The 21,730-nt window shown below is 38.7% G+C and overlaps 1 protein-coding gene across 8 annotated transcripts in view; it reads right to left on the reverse strand.

Moving 5' to 3' along the window:
• PRICKLE1 (prickle planar cell polarity protein 1) overlaps nt 1–21,702 on the reverse strand; it is a 92,480-nt gene extending 70,778 nt beyond the window's left edge. For 3 of the 8 annotated variants that reach the window (XM_025208295.1, XM_025208289.1, XM_025208283.1), the window contains exons 1-3: nt 21,093–21,367; nt 18,015–18,157; nt 16,183–16,273 (exon numbers count right to left, since the gene is read on the reverse strand). The gene's annotated coding sequence lies outside the window, so the exon portion shown is untranslated. Of the gene's footprint in view, nt 1–3,186; nt 9,631–16,182; nt 16,274–18,014; nt 18,158–18,621; nt 18,741–21,092; nt 21,368–21,417 lie in introns of those variants that run through there. The other 5 variants (XM_025208328.1, XM_025208316.1, XM_025208300.1 and 2 more) reach the window with 4 other exon arrangements.
• Nucleotides 21,703–21,730: the final 28 nt, after the last annotated feature.

Raw genomic sequence — 21,730 nt, forward strand, 5'->3', positions numbered from 1 at the left:
AGTCTGACTATATCTAGTTAGAATCCAGTCATTTAAATTTTTCAGCATACTTTAAGTTGCTTTTTAATCTACTGGATTTGAGGGAGGGAGGGGGAAGGAGGACTAAACTTTATTATGGATGCCAAATTAATTATGCTACTTGCAGTCAGGTGTCTATTAGCTAGGACCAGGGAAGAGATATTTGTACAAGTATAACATTGTTTTTATACAAATAATGTAAACATGAACAATTGCATTTCTTAACAAAATATATTTATTTTTTAAAGTTTACATGTAGTCGTCTTCTCCAGTTTTTCATTAAAAGTGCCCCATTATTAAATTCTAAGTACTGTATGTAGGTGCACAAAGACCCAGGAGACATACTATAGTATCCATGTAGTCTTCTCACTGCTAACATTATAAATCTCGGAAGAGCAGTTTCTAGTCCCCTTCAGGCATGTACTGTACTGCCAGACAAGATTACAATGTGATAGGCAAGAGAAACTTTAAAATATTAAGGAGATCATGTACAGGAAGTGGCTTAAGGGTAACATTTCATCAAATCAAAATGCTTCAAATTCTTCTTAGTGAATAACACTAATAAGAAAATGCAACAAGCAGAAGGATATTCCCTGAATACAATGTAAGGAGCAGACACTTAGCATTCCCCCATGATATTTTTTAGGAATTATAAAAGTCATTTAAAAAGATAATCAGTTCTGTTTTCATCTTTCTTTGAAAATCTAAACAAAGGAGATTCTGATTACCCCTCATCATTGCACATAATGATTACTAGCATTTTGAAGGTACTCTACTTAAAGAATCATAAAAAACAATCTGGTTAGGGTTTCCACAGTAGCTGAAGTTATATAGGTCAAGACCAAGAGTATGGATTACTGAGTTCCCTAGTATCAGCCGGATCTTGCAGTGCTCATGAAATGCAATAGTTAGGTATTTGCATCTTAAACGTGATCCTTTAGTTCCATCATTTATAGTTTCCCTGCATTTAGGGGCTCTTTTTGGTAAACCAAGAAAAAGCATTTCAAGTTCTATGAATACATTGAGAGTCCTACTTTTTTGCTTTAAATTGCTGTGCAAAAACATTTCTTTGGAAGCAGGGCCCCTCAAAGTTGAGAATTTCTCTATAGCAACTTTTAGGCCTGATGACTGTGTAGTATAGTGCCAGGACTTAACAAGGAGTTCCACTCTTGGCTTAGATGTAGAAACTGTCACATGGGACACTACTCCATTTTTTTAAAAGCACACAATGGATACCTATTATACTTTTACTTCAGGTTAATAAGTACTTTACAGAATCATCTCATTTGTACTTACTCCAAAGTGGTTATAAAAGTAAGTTTTGAAAGTCAGAAATGTCACTTTCAAGAGTCTCTTATTACACTCTAAAAGAAGTTCTACTTCATTTGAACAGCCTTGTAGACAACGCCATTCAGAATCATGAACGATGCCCGCAAAGATTGGCCAAGTCAATATGCATTTTTCCCCCCAGTTCATAATTTTTTTCATGCCTCAGAATCCCTATACTGACTGGAAACATGATGACATACAACAAGCCAATACTTCACGGTTGCCAACTTCCATGATTTTGTAGCAAGTCTCATAATATTTGGTGTTTTTCTTCACACCCCAGATTTTGAAGTTGGAAGACTACATAAAGAACCCCAGTGTGCATTTTAAAATTAAAGCAAAGCCATTTCTAGCCATCGTGACTGCAACTAAAATCCTAAAAAGCTATGAACCATAAAGACCAGGAGGCAAATTAAAAGAATGTTAAATTACATAAAGTCTCACACTTTTAAGCTTCTGGTTGGCAATACTTCTGGTCAGCGAGTTAACATCACATTCTCTCCTAGGTCCTTGTTCTGATATGAGCCCCACAAAGGTACATGGTTTCACCTGCACAGAGTACCACAAGATAATCAGGGCTCTGGCCAATAGACAGCTTAGAATTTAGGGGGGGGGGGGAAAACTATAAACTAAGTTCACTTAAATGGAAAGAAGGGTATTGATGTTTAAGGTGTTACCCTGTGTTCAGGCTTCACATCTCACAAAGTAGGCAGCCTATGAAGGCTTATGCTTTTCTGAACAAGTTAAGTCTTTAAAGCCCCATTTTCTGCCTTGACTGTAGACTGACATGGCTAACTACCTCTCTCTACTTTTAGATGGGAATCAAGCCTAAGCTAACATTTTATTTCTATGCACAGATTTGCTTTATGATATATTATTAAATGGAGTGTGTTACCTATAGTGACAGAAAGTTAACAAGGACAGCCATGTGTTGTAGAGAACATCCCTTACAAGGGTGGGAAGAAGAAAAAAAAAAATTAAAAAGGAGGGTTGCCACTATAGAGAGAAGTATTTATAAACTCAATGGAATTATTTATATACTGTAGTTTTGGCAAAATAGGCACCTTAGCTTGCATGTTTTCTGGGCAAGGAATGTTTATTGCTTTGAACACACGGGCACCAAAAGATTTAAGTATATCAATAATCAACAAGGGAGCTGACAGCTGCAACAACACTGAAGTAATCTGAACTGCTGAAGTCAGTGTTGAAACAAATAAAGATGTGATAAACTGAAAAAGGTTAAAACACTATGTAGTTACTATTTCCAAATATAATGGAAGTCAGCAGCTCCAGATATGTACAAAGTTTTGCATTTTTCTGCAGTTAATAAACTCATAATTGTGTGATAGCTTATTATAGGAAGCTATGATGACCCAAAAAGATGCAAAGTGTTCTGATCTTTTTGAAAAAGGCAACTCTGGTAAGTATTAAAGTATAGTATAGTTAAAAACAAAAGATAAAAAACTTGCTTCAATTTTACTACTCATGCTGACAGACAATGCTGAGAAGCTCCCAGAAAACAAATTGGGGGAAAACAAACAAACAAACAAACAAAAAAAACTCATGACATAAAACAAAAAACAATACAAAACAAAAAACCCTAAACTATAAGACATACTTTCTGTTTTTATCAAATTAAATATACACTATTTGGATAGTAGCAATGCATTTGTTTCACCTTTGCATCAAGACTCACAAAAAGGATCTTGATGATTTGGACTAAACCGTTTTTCACAGGATTAAAACATTAACTGGTACATAGTAAACATGTATGTATACACAATTCACAAAGTCATGGGAATATGTATCCTATGGGGCACTATTTTTCATATGACTTACCCAGCTGCTGCCACTTCTCCTGGCCATGGCACAGGCTCCCACCACCAGAATGCTATGAAAGCCACCCATCTCCATAGGCTGGATCCAATGGTTTCACAGGCCCTAGGTTGCTGACCCCTGGTCTAAATTACAACCCTCTGGGAATAGGGGACTTGTGTTGTGTACAAAGCCAAGTGAGGAAGACAAAACAGCCATTAGGACAGAAATATAAGAATTTGCAGAAGGTATGGAACTTAGTTTTCTAGATTGAAGGAAATAAAATACGTAGTAATACGCCAGTCGTATCCATTTTATTTTCTTGCCAAGCCTGATAGATAATAAGAGAACAGATTACATGTGGCCTATTAAAAGCAAGCAGGGTGAGGGGAAGGGACCACCCACAAGGTTACATTTTTGGACACAGTCACAGCTATATCATGTTATAAGCCACAGAGGAGAAAGTAATAGCATGTAGAAAAGAGCAACAATATCTAGGGTTCTGCACTCAGTTCCAGGTACTTTAGTACCAGAAAGATCAAAACAACCTGGGAGAAAGGAAGTAAGAGAAATAAAAATTGTTACAGGGAAAATGGTGGATGGATGAACTGTTTATGAGGAAAAGTTAAGCAACTAAATAAGAACAGTTTGTTAAACACTGGCAAAGGTTCTGTTTGCGCATAATGTGGGAGACTGCTAACAGTCTAAAACCAACTTCAAGTACTTGTAAAGGATTTGGACAAATACCAGAAAGTAATATTGAGTGGTGTCCATTGTGTGTTCAGGAAGGAAACAAAGGATTTGTTTAGACTGGTACCTTTATGGAATTCTGACTATGTCCCTTTTTAAGTTTTAGGAATATATTTTTCCACAACAGACAGCTCAACAATAGCTCATGGAATAGTGCCTTCAAGAGAAGTGGTGGAAAACCCCATGGCAAGGCATTTAATACTAGACTGAACAGAGAACTTTGACCTGTCATTGCCAGTGTGGTATTAAATGCCCAAGAAGTCTGTTCTGCTTAGAATCATAGAAAAGCAGAGCTGGAAGGGACCTCAGGTTAACCCAGTCTAAACTCCAAGGCAGGATCATCCCCATCTTAAACCATCCCAGACAAATGTTTGTCTAACCTGTTGTTAAAGACCTCCAGTAATGGAGATTCCACCACCTCTCTAGGTAGTCTATTCTAGTGCTTAAGAGCTGATCTTGAAGGTATGATTCTCAGTTATCATCCCCACCTCAGAGGACAAAGTATATATAGCTACTGACATCAAATGTATTTAAGCAAAAAATGAAACAAACAGTACATAATATTGCAAGGATAAACATACCAAATTAACTTGCTTCAATGCAAGTAATCTTGTCTGTTCTGCTGCAAACCAGGTTTTGAATATTTTGGTAGAGCTTCATAAAGTCCACAAATGAGTATTTTCTATCCCACCCCACACAGTCACATTGCTCCCAGATATCCCAATATAAGAACTGGTTTTAGTCCCAGTTGAGTTACTGGATATATGAGGATATCATTATATAAGGATAGAGCTGCATCTTTGACCTGTCTAGTTTGAATGTGCAACTCTTCAGGTGCTAGGTCCTACACAGTGACCTCTCTCAGGCTGGAACTCTACCATTTCCTGCACTCCTAGACCAAGTTTGAGAGAGAGAGAGAGAATTAGAGCAGAGATTCCCAACCACTGAGCCACAAATGGTTGGCTGCCAGGTCATGACACAATCCCCCAGCTTGGACCTCCCATCTATCCTCCTGGGTGAGCAGTTTCCGCCACTGGCAGTCACGTGTGGGATTAAAGCTGGGCAGCAGGGTAGCCCCATCCCACTCCCGCCGCCATGGCTGCACCTGGCATGGCGCTGCCCATGCAGCAGATACCAGAGCCTGCGCCAGGCTGGAGGCCCCCCAGCCCTGTCCGCAGCTGGGAGCAGAGAGATGTGGGCAGGGAAATGCCTGGGGTGGAGGGTGAGGAGGCAGCTCTGCTGCTTGCTCCTAGGGAAGGCAGCAGAGCCCCTTCTTCCCAGGCAGCCCCAGCTGGGTCCCCCCAGGCCGCCACCTGCACAGCCCCCTCCTCTACAGGGTCCCCCAATGCCCGTGGTTGTGATGCCCCAACCCGCACCTGGGTGCAAAATTAAATAGTCACAAGTTTACATATTTAAACATGTACACATTTAAATATGTAAATTAGATTGTTTCTATACCTGGTCTGCCAAAATTCTTTGAGTGAGCTTGTTAGTCTACAGTATAAAAAAAAAAAGTTTGGGAACCACTGAATTAAGAGCGTACCAACCCGGATTACTCAGCTAGGCTCGGCACCTGCAAATCTTCCCTTCCAGAGTTCCTACCAGCAGTGAACCAAAACAACCTTTCAATAAAAGGCATTATGCAGCCTTAATAGTAAGAACTCAGCATGAGTGTTTTGTATCCAATAAAAGATCCACATATTATATCAATATCTATATATCTTTCCAATAGTCTCACATAAACCCACCTTATCCCAGACACCCCTCTCCCCACCATAGTCTGCATTCACCATAACTTAAATCCCGCATCTTTAATTACAGCCAGCCCCAAAGAGATAGTATCCTTTATAAGATTAACCACCCTTGTCATGTAACCATGTTTGGGTGGCTTACCAGGGGATCAGAGATAGCCTCCAAAGTACTCCATCTCAGATGTCTGTGGAGCAGATATCAGTCTATTGTTTCCCTTCCTGTATCCTACAGTCGGCTCCCAATTAAATTAAACCATTATATTCACAGAATGGCCACCATAACAAACAACATTTATATTACAGACAACTCCTACTTCCTTCACCAAAGAATCCAGAATAGGGTTGGTGTGAAGCAAACTTTACTGTAAAACACCATTAGTTCAATAAGGGATAGCTCGAAGTGTTAGATACCTCAAAGCTATTGTCACTACCCAGCCAAAAAGATAAAAAGTTTTTGTATGCATTATGGTATAGATAATTCAAAATACATATACATTGACATTCATAGCTGTTTTCTTGGATCAGGAAAACCTTGCCAATTCGAAATGCAGGAAAATAAAAAAATACTGACTTTGAAATAAATGTACATAGAGTAATTTGCATGTTTCCAAATGACTAGGGTGCACAGACTTAGTTCACTTAAGTGCTAACCTTACCAATTGCTCAGAAAAAAGTGATGTTATCCTAGTGCCTATTTAAACAGAGTTCATGGAATGTAGCACAAAGAGTTCCTAATGTTGACCGGCAGCACTGGTCTAGGAGCTCTTTCTCTTCTTAAATCAACTTAAGTATGGACTCCCCTCCAGTATGAGGGTGAGGGGCAGCCAGGCCAGATGGACACGAGGATCCAGCTCTGCAAGCAGCATGCAGCAGGCCTGGGGACCTCTACCATGGGACTCCATGGAGGCTGGGAATGCCCAAGCGGGTGGGAAAACATGGCTCATGACAGAGGATAGGAAGTGCTAGGGTGCAGGGGAGTCTGCAGGGGTGAGAGGTGGAGGCAGGAGCCCCAGCTACAGACAGTCCAGGGCAGGATCGAGGGTTGGTAGGATATGGGATGGTGGGTTTATGGGAGGTTTAGTGGGATTGGGGGGCAGGAGGGGGTAAAACCCAGATGCCCAGCTCTACGAATCTGAGATAACTCCACAAGTGATATCATGTTCAAAATATGATCATACATGTTCTGCCAGGCTCCTTGGGCTTGCCTCCCTTTCTTTTGGGTTTGAATGTAATCCTTTGGGCACAGACAGCCCAAACACCTTACATTTACTGGGTTCTATGATTTACTTGGTTTATGTTAGATTTTAAGTTTAGACATCCTTAAAGTTAAAAGAAAGTATACTGGGAAAGTATGTAATGTATTTTGATTTATGTCCATTACTGCTTATGAAGCCTATCTGTCTACATTAGAAATGTCTCCCTTTAGCCTCCTGGACACAATTCTACTGACATGATTTTAAAGATGGCGGCACAAGTAGCAGGTAGCTCAAGGAGATAATCGGGGATTTATTCCTTTATGCTACATTAATGGACTGCCAATTTATCCTCCAAATTCATTCTGTTCAGCCTAAGTGAAAGCGCTAGAATCTTGGGGAAGAAAGGAATAGGAAAAAACATCAAAATACTTAGAAGTTACAGGGAAACAGACTGGAAACTGTTTGGGGTAAAGTTTTATCTATACTCAAGTGCCCTATAAACCAAGGTTTTATCAGTATTAAGCCAAAACAAACAAACAAACAAAATATTCATGGGCTAATCACTCATGGTCAATTCACTTAAAGCAAAGTTAGCACTTGGCTTCATACAATGACTGGGATAATTCTCCTTGCAAGTACATACAGCATTGCCACAAAGACTACAAAGATTAATTACTACTTCAGTTTTGGCGAAAGGTGAAGAAGTATGTATGAGGAGGGAAAGGAACTAGTTATGCACCAGTGGCTAGCAGGCTGCCATACCATCTATGCAGCTTCCAAAAAAGGTTCCTTGTACTGCTTTCATACACCTAGTTGCATGACAAAGCAGGAGATGCCGTGGTTTTGACATTTCACAAGCACAGTCGATGCCTGCTGTTTTGAAAATGCAGTGGGAAATCTTGGGTCAAAGTCCAAAGTCAGAAATGTTTAACTCAGACTTTCCCAGTGGAGAAATCAGAAACAAAAAATTAATAAAATCCAAATGGATACACTTCATTTTGCCAAACTAAATAGTTTTACTTCATGTCAGTTCAGTATTAGTCCTTATCTGCTTGAGATGATACACTGCCTCACAGTATATGTAATTCAGGTACTTTATGCACCTATTCTTTCTCTATAGGCTAAATCTACCCGTTCCATTTTGATATTTTTGTCCCAATACGGAACACAAAAATCTTCAAAATATCCACATTTTTCATGGGTTAGTAGTTCCCAGTTTCAGTCAGTTCTATTGTTGAACTTCCAAATAACTTCTGTACAATGGGGTTAGCTGAATGAAGGTAGAAGTCTAGGATTGCATGTTCTATTCTTTAAATTTAATAGCTTTTAATACCAAACAGCCTCTCTTACATATACAGATGAGGACCCAGGAAATCCTGCTTTCACACTTCTGATTTGAGCAGCATCAGATGTAAGATACTTTACCCATTTAAATTTCTGTGTGGCCAATTTGATGCACCCCTCCCAAAAAGTAGTCAAGCCAAAAATTCTATTTTTCCCCAGTTCCATTTCTACTGAAATCAATGAGACAACTTTTCAAATAAGTCTTACATTTAGTCATTTCTATGATTTACCTGGCTTATGTTAGATTTAAAGTTTAGACATCCTTAAAGTTAGAAGAAAGTATACTGGGAAAATATGTGGTGTATTTTGATGTCCATTACTACTTAGGAAGCCTATATGTAGTTTCTGAAACTGCATTAGAAATTTCTCCCTTTAGCTTCCTAGGCACAATTCTACTGACACGATTTTTTAAAAAAGGAGGACATTAAAAATACTCATGTTCTACACAATTTACAAGCCTCACAACTGGCACAGGAATAAAAAACAAACAAACCAAAGTCTTTCCAGGTCGAAGAGCATCATCTAAAGTGTGTACACATGTCTAAGTTGACTTGAAATACAGGGACTTAACTAAGCCTACTTAAGCTAAGCCACACTGAAGGGTACACGCATACAGCTACTTGACATGGTGGCAGGCATCCTGTGAGCCCTCCTCTGCCCCTTAGAGTTGACTTAACAAACGCGACTCAGGATAATACATCTTGGAGGTGCATTATCTTGCACCACATTTAAGTCAACTCTGCTCCACATACATGCTTATGCTCTGAGAGTTAAGTCAACTTAAGTGTCAGAAAGTTAGTATGTGTGTATGCATGCCTAATGACTCCTTGTTTACTGCTTCTGATTTATGGAGAAATCATGAAATAGCACAATGGTGGGTATTTTGCTTTGTTCTCTTGTCAAAGCCATATATTTTGGATTTTTTAGCTCCATTTCTAGGAAATATCTCTTTTCCAAACATACCATTCTTGCTTTCCCTTTCACGTCATAACAGTAAATTGATGGCCAACACAGTACAATCAATACAACATGGTCTTGGGGAGAAGAACCCTTGATGTTATTAATGTGGAAAGCCATTGTTTATTAACCTTTGCTCAGCTATGTGATGGTGTGCTGTCAAAAACTACTGCATCCTTATTCCCTTACTGTGACTTAATTTCCAAGAACAGGTAAGAGCACATTATATATATTTATTTCTCTCACTTAAAATATTGTTCAACAATTCTACATTAGAAATCATTAAAAACTACCATTGTGCTCCTACAAGCTGTGATCTCTCGAACTACAGAAAGCCATTTCTTGGATACGAGACCTTGAAGGAACAGACAAAATGTTACAAGAAATTATGAGTACATAGTACGTGCTTTACCAAAAATCGAACTCGCTGTCCATCTAGCATTCTGTCTTAGAATGGCTAGCCCTGCTCCTCCCTCCTCCCCACCCCAACACTGGAAAAGGTGCAAGACACCCCAGAGTAGGCAGATGTACACCATCATGAAAGTTTCACCCTAATCCCTAATAATTAAGACAGTCTCCGAGTACTGAAACATGAATTCTCTTGTTGAAACTTTATCGTTAACTCTAGATTTGGTATGTATAAAGAGAGACTGTATTTTATATGTCAATAAACATTCAACCTCAATGACAAGCCTACATGGCAATGAGTCCTACATTATGATGCAAAAGGTTGGCTGGCCCTCTCCGTGTCCAACAAGGGACACTTTGCTCTTGGATGGGTCTTTAAGATGAAGCATAAGAGTGTGGGCTTGACCATTTATTCTTTTTAAAAATTCCATGGTTTTTTTGCAGCAGTAAGGATGTAGGACACTTCAGTTGCAGCTGCAGCCTTTGTGCAGCAAGTAAGGTAATGGTTCTGAAAGTGGGGGAGTGGGGAGAAGACTGCTTTATTTGGGCTGGTGTTTTGCTCAAGAGCTATTGAATTTATACTCGTACCAGATCTTTTTGTTCAGGCTGGTGATTGGTTAAGATTGGATTCTTTTAAATGTTTTGCATTATTTCATTCCATGGTGCTTAGATACTACTCAGATGCATACTTTGCGTGAATGAATTTAATAAAGTATGCATGTTGGTAAAGAGCCTTGGGATTGTTTAGGATGAAAGGCATACACAAGTGTAAAACATTATAATATTGTTAGACAATGCAGTTCCAAAATTATTTGTTTACATCCTCATTCGAAAGGAAGAGCTCACAGAAACAGCATGCCTTATTTATTATGAATAATTTGAAACATAAGATTTCCCTTCCACAATATATCAAGATTTTTTTTTGTTGGAGTAGCTTATGCTTTCAGACAGCTGCTTAATAATATACAGAGCCTGTTGGCTTTAGTTAAAAGTTCATAGCTGAAATTATTGGAGAAAGAAAGAAACGAGCATGCAGTTCCAAAGGTCACATTCTTAGACATACTACACCCCAAAATTAGGCATATGCACCTCAAGCCTGGCTTTCAGGGTGCTGTGTGTCCACAGCATCTGTTGAACACAGTAGGTGTTCTGGGCCTAGATCTGTGAAAGGAGGGCCCTACTGTGTTCCCTGGAAACTTTTTTTTTTTTTTTTTTTTTTTAATATAAAAGCATGTAAACTGATCAAATAAAATGTGTTCCTTCTTAATAAAAATATGAATAATTAGTGGTCACTTTTCAGAAAAAGAGTCAACTTCTAAATTCAGTGTCAAGAAAGCTTGAAACAGTGCCAGAGAAAACTGACCTGAGAGAGAAGTCTTCCTATAAAACTGCCTGAGGGCTTATTTCACACTCCAAATTGGCTCTGAATTCTAGCTTGAAGGCATACCACATTCCCTGAATTTGCAGCTGTTGAAGCTGCTCCCCATTCCCAGGAGGATATTTGTCTTTAACTAGTGCCTCCGTACTGATAGATTCAGCCTTTGTGATTGTTTGGATGTAGACTTTTCCCCATGGAAAAAATGGGTAAATGTAGCTTATTCCTAGGGTGACTGCATAGCCCGGTTTGACAAGGACAGTCCCAGATTTTGTAGGCTGATCCTGGCCGATTGGTGAAGAATGAATGAAACAAAAAACCCGGAAAGTTCTGGAACTGCAGCAGCATGGGGTGCAGTCCAGCAGGCAGGTGGAACAGCCTAGTGCGCCAGGCAGGTGGGTGGGCACGCCCTGCTGCTGCTTTTAAGGAGCAAGGTGGGTGAACTAGAGCAGTTTCCAGCCCAGTCCACCCCCTGCCTCCAGCTGCTGCTCAGGAGGAGCTGGGCTAGCAACATGCGACAGGGTAGCACCTGCTCCAGTCTACCCACTTTGCTCCCACATGGCAGTAGCAGTGCATGCCCGCCCGCCCACCTGCCTGGTGTACCATGCCGCTCTGGCTGCTGGACTGTACCTCATGCCCCTACCCCATTTGCCTCTGCCTCAGTCAGCAGTGCTGCTGACTTAAGGAGGGATGGAGGGCAGTGTCCTGGATTTCCTTAAAAATAATATGGCCACCCTACCTATTCCCCATATGGATCACTGAAACACCTTTGGGTGAGCCTGGGACATTTTAAGATGCATCTGCACACAGGAAAGAGTCAGTTTCTTTCTCTGGCTGATTAGCAGTCAGCCATAACCACAGACCAGATTATAGTGGGCTATAACATTTACCTGCAGAAAAGTCCTGAACTTGGATTGTCTGAAAGAAAGAGATTGGGTTTACAGGGCAAAAGTTCTACCTCTTAAGTAATGGGTAGGAGAAAGGACGTCATCTATCGCATTGCTACAGTGGTGTCTTCCACTACCAGAATCTCTGCCAATTGTAAACAGGAAGTCAATACAGTAAATACCAAGTCTTATAAAAGTCATGTTCTTCCTCTCCAGTCTATATTATCAAGTAGTTAATTGTTCCAGCCATGTTTCCCCAAATCCAAGTCACTTCACTGGTTCCATATTGTTCACTGAATCACCTTTAAGTCACTTGTCCTTACATTCAAGTACTCCAGACCCACTATCTATGTATCTAACTGGGTCTCTCTTTACATTCCTCATTTTAGTAAGTGTCAACCTCAATAATCCATTGGTCTCTCTCAAGCACAAATATTAGAATCTTTTGCTATTATGCACCTTTTGCTGAGGATGTACTTCCAGAATATACCACAGCCTCCACATTTCTTCAATAAATCACACCTGAAGCATTGCCATCATTTAGAACAATAAAGAAAAACCTCAGCTTAAAACTATCACAATGTACTTAATATATTTAAAGCAGACAACCACTTAAACTTATCTGCACACCTGAATCCTGTCCCTTTCTGATGCAAGTTTTAAATCTCATTTATCATTTTGATAGCAGAGTGTTTGGGGAAGGGGCTTTTCTTCAAATAGATCTTCTGCAAAGGACCCAGTGCATTTATGAGTCCTATAAAGTAGTAATGATACAAGCGTGAGGAAGGAAGACATCTCAGGCCTCAAATAAAGGGCCTGTTGTTAGTTACAGAGAGCACACACAGGTGTCAGCCCTTTCCTTGTTCCCTGTCCCTACTGTGCAATGCCTTTGGGCTTCACAATTCAATCTAATATCATTATGTTAAATACCAGGCAGTTGGACATGAGCAATTAGCCATGCACTGGAAGCAGATTAAGGCCCCTTCTGCTACAAGGACCAAACACCTAGGAACCAAGGATTCCAAGTATGCACACATGTGTATGCATACACGTGTGTGTACGCTTTTGACATAGCTTTTGAAGAGTAATATATCCTCTGCCCTCGAAGACTATTTCTGCCTTGGAAACGTGCAGTACAACAATCAATCAATTATACTACTAAACTATTCACATCACCTCACTTGCTTTATATATAATGTGTTATATAAAAAAAATGCTACTTTCATGCTAATAAAAATCAGACTCATTACTGTATTTTGTCTCAAATGGTACAATCTCCCAACTTGCTATTTGCTACCCTGGAGGAAAATTAAAAATAAACCAATCCATCCGTTTAAAGTGCCAATGCCCTACATGAACAGACTACTTTGTGTTATTTTTTAACTGTAAGAGAGGCAGTCAAAGCAGAAGTAAATGTTTAAATTTTCAGTTAGGCAAGGGATACTGTGTTAGTTTTCAAACCTAACTAGTGGTAGAGTTGGAATTTGTTCTAGTAGCTAATGAATGAGGTGACTGTTTTTTCAAAAATACACAGATATAGGTCATAGCTAGTATGAACAGTTTTTATAGCACTGCTTTATAATCCCAGTCAATGACTTGAATACTGCTGCTAATTAAGGGCCCTAGTCTACTGCCAAAGAAAGTAAATAAATACCAGCACCCATCAAAACTTGTAGTAATAGTGAGATGTCTGTAAATGTTCAGCAGTCATTTCCCTATGCTCAACTGCTCCAAGAAAGCTTGAACATTAGAACAAGTTTTCCCACTTGTGGAAAAAAATGTGTGTGTAGTGAGGATGCAGCCACACACTTACAAACATAGTGAGATAAAACTGCTTTGATTTGCTATCTGGATAGAATTAGTTCTCCATTATTTCTAGCACATATCAGTTTCAAGATGAAAGTCCTGGAGAAAAGAACTTGAAGAGATTGAGAACTAAAGATTTCACATTTCATGCACACTCAGTCCAGCAAGAACTCAAAGCTCCCCTTATTTCAGACCTGCATGAGTAGATCTGTCAAAACTCCTTGCTGGATGAGCCCAGAGTACAATTTCTGTAGTTGAACTTAAAATTCAAAGACTTAATACCAAACCAAGTCATGAGCAGCGCTGTTACCCTTCTATTGCATTAAATGCTTGTTAGAAACATGGAAACTATTACCTACAAAATAATGAAATCCTAGTGATCCATCAAACAAGTTTAGGTCACATAATTGCAAAACAATATAATCAAACAACCAGATTCTCCTCCGATCTCATTTTACATGTTCTACCTTCATTGACTACAGTGGAGCTTCTTTACTATTTTTGCCTTTGGGGGAGGAGGGGTGTCAAGCTTCATGTTTAAAAGGGAGTAGCAGATTTGTCCAACTGCAGTATAGGGTCATGTTTAAAAAGTCAGAAAAAGATAAACTGTGAAACTGATAGAGCACAGAGCTGAATGTAAGAGAAGAGCCTCCAGTTGAGAAAAGCTTAGCGTTTAACTGAATGTTCAAAATTCATGTGAGGAACCAGAGTCATTACAGTACAGTACAATTTTTTACCTGCCTTCTGGTAGAAGCCTTTACAGTTTTCATTCTTCACTATTTCGACAATTTCTTCACAGATGAGGACTAGAACTTTTTCTGTAAATAACCCAGGATTCTCACTGTCACCAAGATTAGCAATGTCCCATGAGACACTTTGAGAGAAAGCTGTGCTCCCTAGTGGCTTACTCCCAATTTAGGACCTTCACTGAGGTCAGTGTAGTTATTACAACAGTGCTAAACCAAAGTAATGCCATGGTGAATCTGCCTTCTTGTCTCATCACTAGGTACACAAATGTGCTTATGTGGCTTGCTGAACTTTAAACTGCAAAGGCGTTACAGGTCAGGGGAAAAGTTAATTCACAGAGCTACATCAAGAAGGATGCTTTTCCTCTTTTATTGAATTGAGTTTCCTTTGATAGTTTTATCAATTCATTTTCATGTTTAATTCCCAGACTTCCTTATTATTATTTAAAAATGCACAGGATTTCTCCTTAGGTTAATGCTACCCAAATTCTGTAAGAATAGGATTTTCATAGCACCACTATCTGCTCCCATAGGAAACAAAACATTACAAGTATTTTTAAACAGCACTTGCTAAGATAATGTTTTAGCAGTAATCAGGGGAATAAAGTACATTATTTTTCATGCTAAAATAATGATTCTGCCATTCATTTAAGAATGTTATATATCTTTACTGATTTGAAACAAACCTCCATCATTCCTACTATAACCTCCTCTACATCGTAATAGCCAAATCCAAGATAACATACATTAAATTTTTTTAGTAGGTCAAAAATTAACGTACTTTTGTAGAAGGGTACTACAAAAAAGCATTAAAAGAAAGAGAGAAACAAACAAAACAAAAAGCTGTTAGCCATTGTTTAAAGAAACCAAATTTACCATTTTTACTTATCTTGTAAGCAGAAATTAAGTTTTAGAGATAGCTTTGCACAGAAATCTCAAAAGCAGTAAGTATGGCTCAATATAATGAATGCCTTTTGGTTGGTGGGACTGTTGATTAAATGGAAACTGCAATTTTGTTTAAGTTACATATAAGGCAGGGTAGAGATGCTTCTAATGAAGTGAGCTCAGCTTCAAGAAAGCTTATGCATTTCTGATTTAGTTAGTCTACAAGGTGCATTTCTACCCTACCTTTTGCCTGACTTCAGACTAACATGGCTAACTACCTCTCTCTGCTCAGGCTAGATATAAAAATAACTAACTTTAATTTAGAGAAGATTTGGAAAGAGTCATCTAAACTGGCTACGATTTATTATTATTATTTATATGAAAATCTTTCTTGCATAGAAAAGCAGACAGGGTTCTAGGACTCTTTGACTAGGCTGGTCTGTAGAACTATTAACGCCACATTAGATAACCAGAAATCCCCAATAGATTTTCTGAGCAGATTGCTTGCAAGAGTGGGAAGATCGGCATTTACCATATTTGTAGATAACTAAATACCCAATTACTCAGTTCCCTAATCTAAGCAATGCTGCATCCCTTGTGGCAAGTAAGCACAAGCCAATCCTGTGAAATGCCAAGTGATTTCCACATAGCATACCTACCCCTCCCTCTCCAGTCCTGATAAAGCCAATAAACACCTAGCAGGAAGTATCCAGCAGTTTGTGAATCAGGTCCCAGAATTTGAGATGACCTGAACAGCAGTGATGTCTACCCTGATGGATACTGATGACCACAAGATTTCCCCCTAGTATTTCACCCCTGATACCTACTTGGAGCCAATTCTGTATTATTATGTTTAGCATAGGAAAGTAGTTTTCTGCTTAATATCTTTGCTTAAGAGTAAAATGTTTCCAGTACCTTAGTATAGAAGGAAGTCTGGTCTACTTTCAACACATTTGGCAGCACTTGAGGACATTTTGTTGGCTATTAGCCTGCCAAGCTGTTTAGGCTTATAGAAGGAGCACAAAGAAACTTATATGATTAATTCAGTTAAATATAAACATATCCTCTGTATATTTTATTCCCTCCTTCCACATGTACAGATCTCTAAATCATTTCAGTCCTACAGTAAATGAGAACTCAGTATTTAACAAGATCCTCTATGCTTTGTAAACAAGATCTCACAGAGAAATTATCCATGGGATCATTCTGACGAACAAAGGATCAGAAAGGAGTTAAAATGCCTATGAAAAACAATACATATGGGATTCACCTTAAGATTCTAGACCAAACTTCACCCATCTAGATACATTTGTTAATCATTAATAAAATAAGCAATGTTTTACATACAACATCATAATTAATGATCATCCCCATCTTAACAACAAAACCTTTTGCCCTCAGAAGAGCTAAAACTTTTTTGAACCCGAGTTAATGCTAAAATTTTAATGCATGTTTACACACATATTTTGAGCTGCAACTTCACTGAATTTCACTGGGAAATTAAAATGGTGAGCATGAGCACAAGAGAGAGAGCTTTCAAACCCTTTGTAGAGGTGTTTTCAATTTAGGGTATTCATTTTAGTGCTTTTTTCAAAACAAGTTAGACTTATTGTTAGGTAAACTGACCTACGCATGAAGGTTTTTGAAAAGCATTCTGTTTGTACCATGGTTACTATGTGGTTGTGTCACTACAGAAAAATCAGCACTGGGTGGGGACAGCTGTCTAGCTAGCCAGTGTGTTCAGCTGGTAGAGCAAGAATGACTGTGTGGCTAGCTTAATCTCTGCTGAGCTAGCAATTGGAACTTTCACAAATGGACCTAATTAATGAAAAAGGTATAAAAAGAATATAGCATTCACATGAAGGAAACTCTATAGTCATGTTCTGGACCAGGAGCACTATAAGACTCCATAAACAGATCAAGAAAAAACAAAGTATTTCACATACTTTTAACTTCTGTGATGTGGGTTTCTTTAAAAACAAAACAAACAAACAAAAAAACCAAAAAAAACCCAACCCCCACCTTACAGCAAATCTTTAGTCTCTGATTAAAGTTAAAAAGGTGTAAGACACACAAATAATAAAAAAGGATAAAGAAAAAAAGTATATTAAGGCAAGGACAGAATCCCAGTGCTTTTGAAACATATGAAGCCATGTGCTCTACCTGGCTTAGTATATTTTCAGACCCGTAATTTCTTATTAATAATAATGGGAACTAATCATGTCTATTATAATAATAATCTCTAGATGGGAAGATAGCTGTGCAATATGGATTTCTTTAAATATATTCATGCCTGTAGATAGACTTGTATCTAAGTTTACGCTAAAATAGCCCGGCGGTTTCCTTTAAAAAAACAAACAAACAAACAGTACTGAGGTTTGTATCATGTCATTGATTTTTTTAAGCAGACATAATGCAATCGATCATGTTTAATTATGCTGTATATGAACAACTGACTTCATAGCAGAGGTCCAAGAGTTAGAAGTGCACTTGGATTTGGCACGTGGCAGAAACAGAATCCTAGACCAGATATTGTATAATGTTGTGTTGTGGCTACTACAAGGAAGATTAAAAAACAACAAAATTGAAAAAGGTGGTTATAAAAGTATCACAGGAAACCAAATAGCCTCTATTTAAATTAAAAGCAATCAAAGTCCAATACTTGGAAGGCACTTAGAAGGCAAGTGGAAATGCTTTTTGGCATGCCAGTGTGTGTAATTGGAAACACTTCAAAACAGAATTGTTACCAAAGTCAAAGACCATAACTGCAAGCTGTGGGATCTGTGCCTCTGATAAAAGAATAGCAGCTGAATAAGACTGTTATGCATGGAGTAGGCTTGTAGGTTTATGTCTGTAATAGTTTTATCAGCTTATTGCCAAATCTTTAGACCTAGAGAGGAAGGAGAGAGAAGGGGTAAAATAAATAAATAAATAATTTTTTTTTTAAATTGAGAGAAGCACACAAAGCAGAACAGCAAGAGCTATTAGGTACTATAAATCAACAATTTAGAAACAAATCTTAGACAGGGCAACATGGCTTCAGTACCAGAACAACTGAAATAACACAGCTTCAACTTTTGCACGTTTAATCCACTAGAAATGAAAGGCCTGTCTGAGACAGTGTCCACCATAGGTTTATAAGCAAGAAAAAACTCACAGCTTGATTGGTCAGTTGTTTTTCAGGATCATTCTGAAATACATTATGGTGACGTTAAAAAAATAAAATAATTAAAAAAAAAAAAAAAAAAATCAAACTTGCTGTTATAGGCACAGTTCCAAGAAGAGGTAAATGACAGCTGCTTACTAGTTTACAGATATTTGAAGAGTATTAAAAATGTTTTTGTTGGCTCATACCTCTCTGTCTCTTGACATTTTAATTCGTTGTGTATATTTAAAAAATTCTCCTTGCAGGAAAATCCTGGAAAGAGTATAATCAAATCATGCTGAGAAATCATTCCATTTTCCTGGAGAAGCTAAAGAAAAAATGAGTTTAATGTGTTTAGAGTGAAGTCTAAATAAGCACACAATACAAAAGACACAGGAAGAATTATTACAGACCCCTTGAGAAATTTTTTTCAATAACTAGAAATATCCTTTGACAATAGACCAGCAACTAAAGAACTGTTCCTGGAAAAACTGTATCATTCTGGCAAACAGTAAAGTGATCTGATTAGTCTAATCTTGGTATCTCTGCCAGAAATGTCATGACATCAGTGTGCTATAACTTGTAAAACATGTTTCTTCCCACCATTCTTCAGTCAGAAGGTGGGGAGGGGTCCTCCTCAGTGTAAGGCCCCAGTCCAAATGCTTATGAATGCAAGTAACAGCTACTCACTTGAGTAAATGTTTCCAGGAGCAGAGCCTAAGAATTCATGGCTCACAGAAAGTATACACTAATGAACTAGTTAACCTCAAATTTACCTCTGTTTGGAATATCTGTAAACAGACAGTGTTGGCTAAGCTTAAGTTGAAAACTGTTGAACTGGCCTTCTTTGAAAGTTATAGATTCAAGATATAAAAACAGCCATGTAGTCATTATATGCCTTGCTCATAAACAAGAATTCTTAACCTTAGGCAATATTTGACTATAGAACATTTATGAACTGGTTGTTTTATGAGAAATAAAGGCGTGATGACATTAGAGATTTTTTTTTCCAAGGGCATGTTAGCCGAGCCAGTGATGGTATACCTGGCCCAAAAGTACAGACAAGTTCTGCAAAAAAGTCTGGTGATCAAAAAAAAGAGAGAGAGAGAGAGAGAGAGAGATACTATTCATTGTTTTCCAATTGTTTTTTTCATCTTAACTCCATTGTTATAAGGCTTGTACTGCTTGGATAGTGAATCTAACATTCTAGCTTTCTTGAAGATTGAATCTTGATCTGTTTTTTATTAAGGATTTTGCATAATATATTGGTGATTATTTTTACATGCAGTTCTGTACCACAGCAGAATAGTTTTGGTCTTTGCATCATGGTCCAGGCCATCAGAAATGGTCACTACAACCACTAGCCAAAGACATAAGGATAAATTCCACACAATTTTATCCTGTGAAAATGTAGATGTTAATCAACACTACAATTTCTCAGTGAAAAAATAATGACAGAGCAAAAACCATCTGATTTTCATATGCTAATCAAATAAGCAATGCCAAATTCACTAAATCTCCTACTACAACCATAGGGGGAGACAGACCAAACATTTAAATTAGAAGTCATATCATCAATGTGCCAAGTCATTCCTCAGATTTTCTCCTTACATAGATTATGAAACACAAAAGTATAAAAAAGCAAGCAAAACCTGTTTGCTTTGAAATGTTCAAAAACTTTCTTCTTTGCTAGTGGAAAGCATTTATTCTAAATAAATTCTCATTAAAATGTTATAATTAAGTAGCGTACAAAGAACTTTCCCAGCACAGAGGCTGCTCTCTCTCCAATAAAAAAATCTGTGTTTTAGGGCACTAAAATGAAAAGTAAACTATTTGAGAGGGAAGGTAATGAAGTTTTTCTATACATGCATGGAAATTCTAGCACAAAAATCCATACATGGTTCACAGTGCTGTATTATTTTTTTAATTATGTTGGTATTTTTTAGCCATTTTGTCTCTTTCTAAACATCAGAATCATTGTCTTGCATACGTAGGCTTCATTTTGCTTAAAAAAAGTCCTAAATTGAAACACATTTTTTTAAACAATTACCTTTTTCAGAGTTATCATAGTACAGGATATTAGGAAAAAGCCAGACTCCCCTGTTGCTTTTACCCACATCTGACTCCAATCTTAATACTTCAGCTGTTAACCCTGTAAGGAGTTGTTGTTTTTTTTCCTCCAGCTGATGTTAAATGTTTTAGGTGGCTGACCTGGGCTAACTCATTACAACACCCTGTATTATACAGGGCTAACAGCAGCTCCATAGTTTATCATGTTCTAGAATCCAGAAATCTGTTTTGTTTATCTTGACTTGTGCTGTTACAACAAATAAACTATCAGTATATTAAATGGGACTGCTTTGCTTTTTAACATCCTCTACGAAGACCGAAATCAATACTGCCATTTGGTCCAAAGTTTTATCTATAGCATGTATAGTTGTTTCTGTCATACCTCCACAACAATACTGACCTCATTAGCAAAACAAAACTAAGAGAAAATGAGTTTTATGGAGAAAACCAAATAGAATTTCTGACTTTGGCAAAACAGAACCCGGTTATTTAATTTGAGGTCAAAGTTTTCAGCTCAAGACAAAGCCTGGAATCATTAAGCTGGCAGTCCCGTTGACCATTTTTTTTGACACCTTTTAGTTTTCACTTGCAGGGAATATTCATTGCTAACCTTTAAATCCCTGTATAAACATTTCTTGGAGAGCTTGTAAAACATCCCCCCACTGCGTTTCTTGACTCTCCGGTTGATGGCATTTTGAAACACTCGTCTGAGGAGAGGGCTCTGTTTTGCTTTCCTCAGCCCCCCAGCTTGCGGGCAACGACAGATTCCCAGCGCAGGCCAGAGGCAGCCGCCCTCGGCGGAGATCACGTCGAAGGCAAGCTGAACCCAACCCCACCACACAGACAGAGGGAAACCATTCCTGTTTAAGTTTAAAACAGCCTGGTTGGGAACAAATATTGTTGGAGAGAGAAAGAGCCTGAGAAACATCCCTCACCTTTCTGAGCTCTCTTAACCCGGGGCGACATCTTCGCTATTATGAGCTGGGAGGGAGGGGGGGGTGCAGTCTGAAAGCAGCCCCTTGCCGGGGGTGGCCGGGGCTTCCCCGGGGCCGGGCAACTGAAGGGGGCTGCAGTCTGGATCCCGCAGAAAGCCGAAGGCTCCGCGGGGAGAGCAGCAGTTGTCACCCAAGTGACAGGCAGCAGCTGAGCGGGCACATGCGGAGCCCCCGCGGGCAGAGGCGACGCAGCTAGCTCCCCGCGGGCTGGAAGAGGAGAGCGCGGGCCGGCTGCGGGGGAGGCGCAGGGGGG

The sequence above is a fragment of the Alligator sinensis genome, unplaced genomic scaffold, assembly GCF_000455745.1.
Source record: "Alligator sinensis unplaced genomic scaffold, ASM45574v1 scaffold147_1, whole genome shotgun sequence".
NCBI classification, from domain to species: domain Eukaryota; kingdom Metazoa; phylum Chordata; order Crocodylia; family Alligatoridae; genus Alligator; species Alligator sinensis.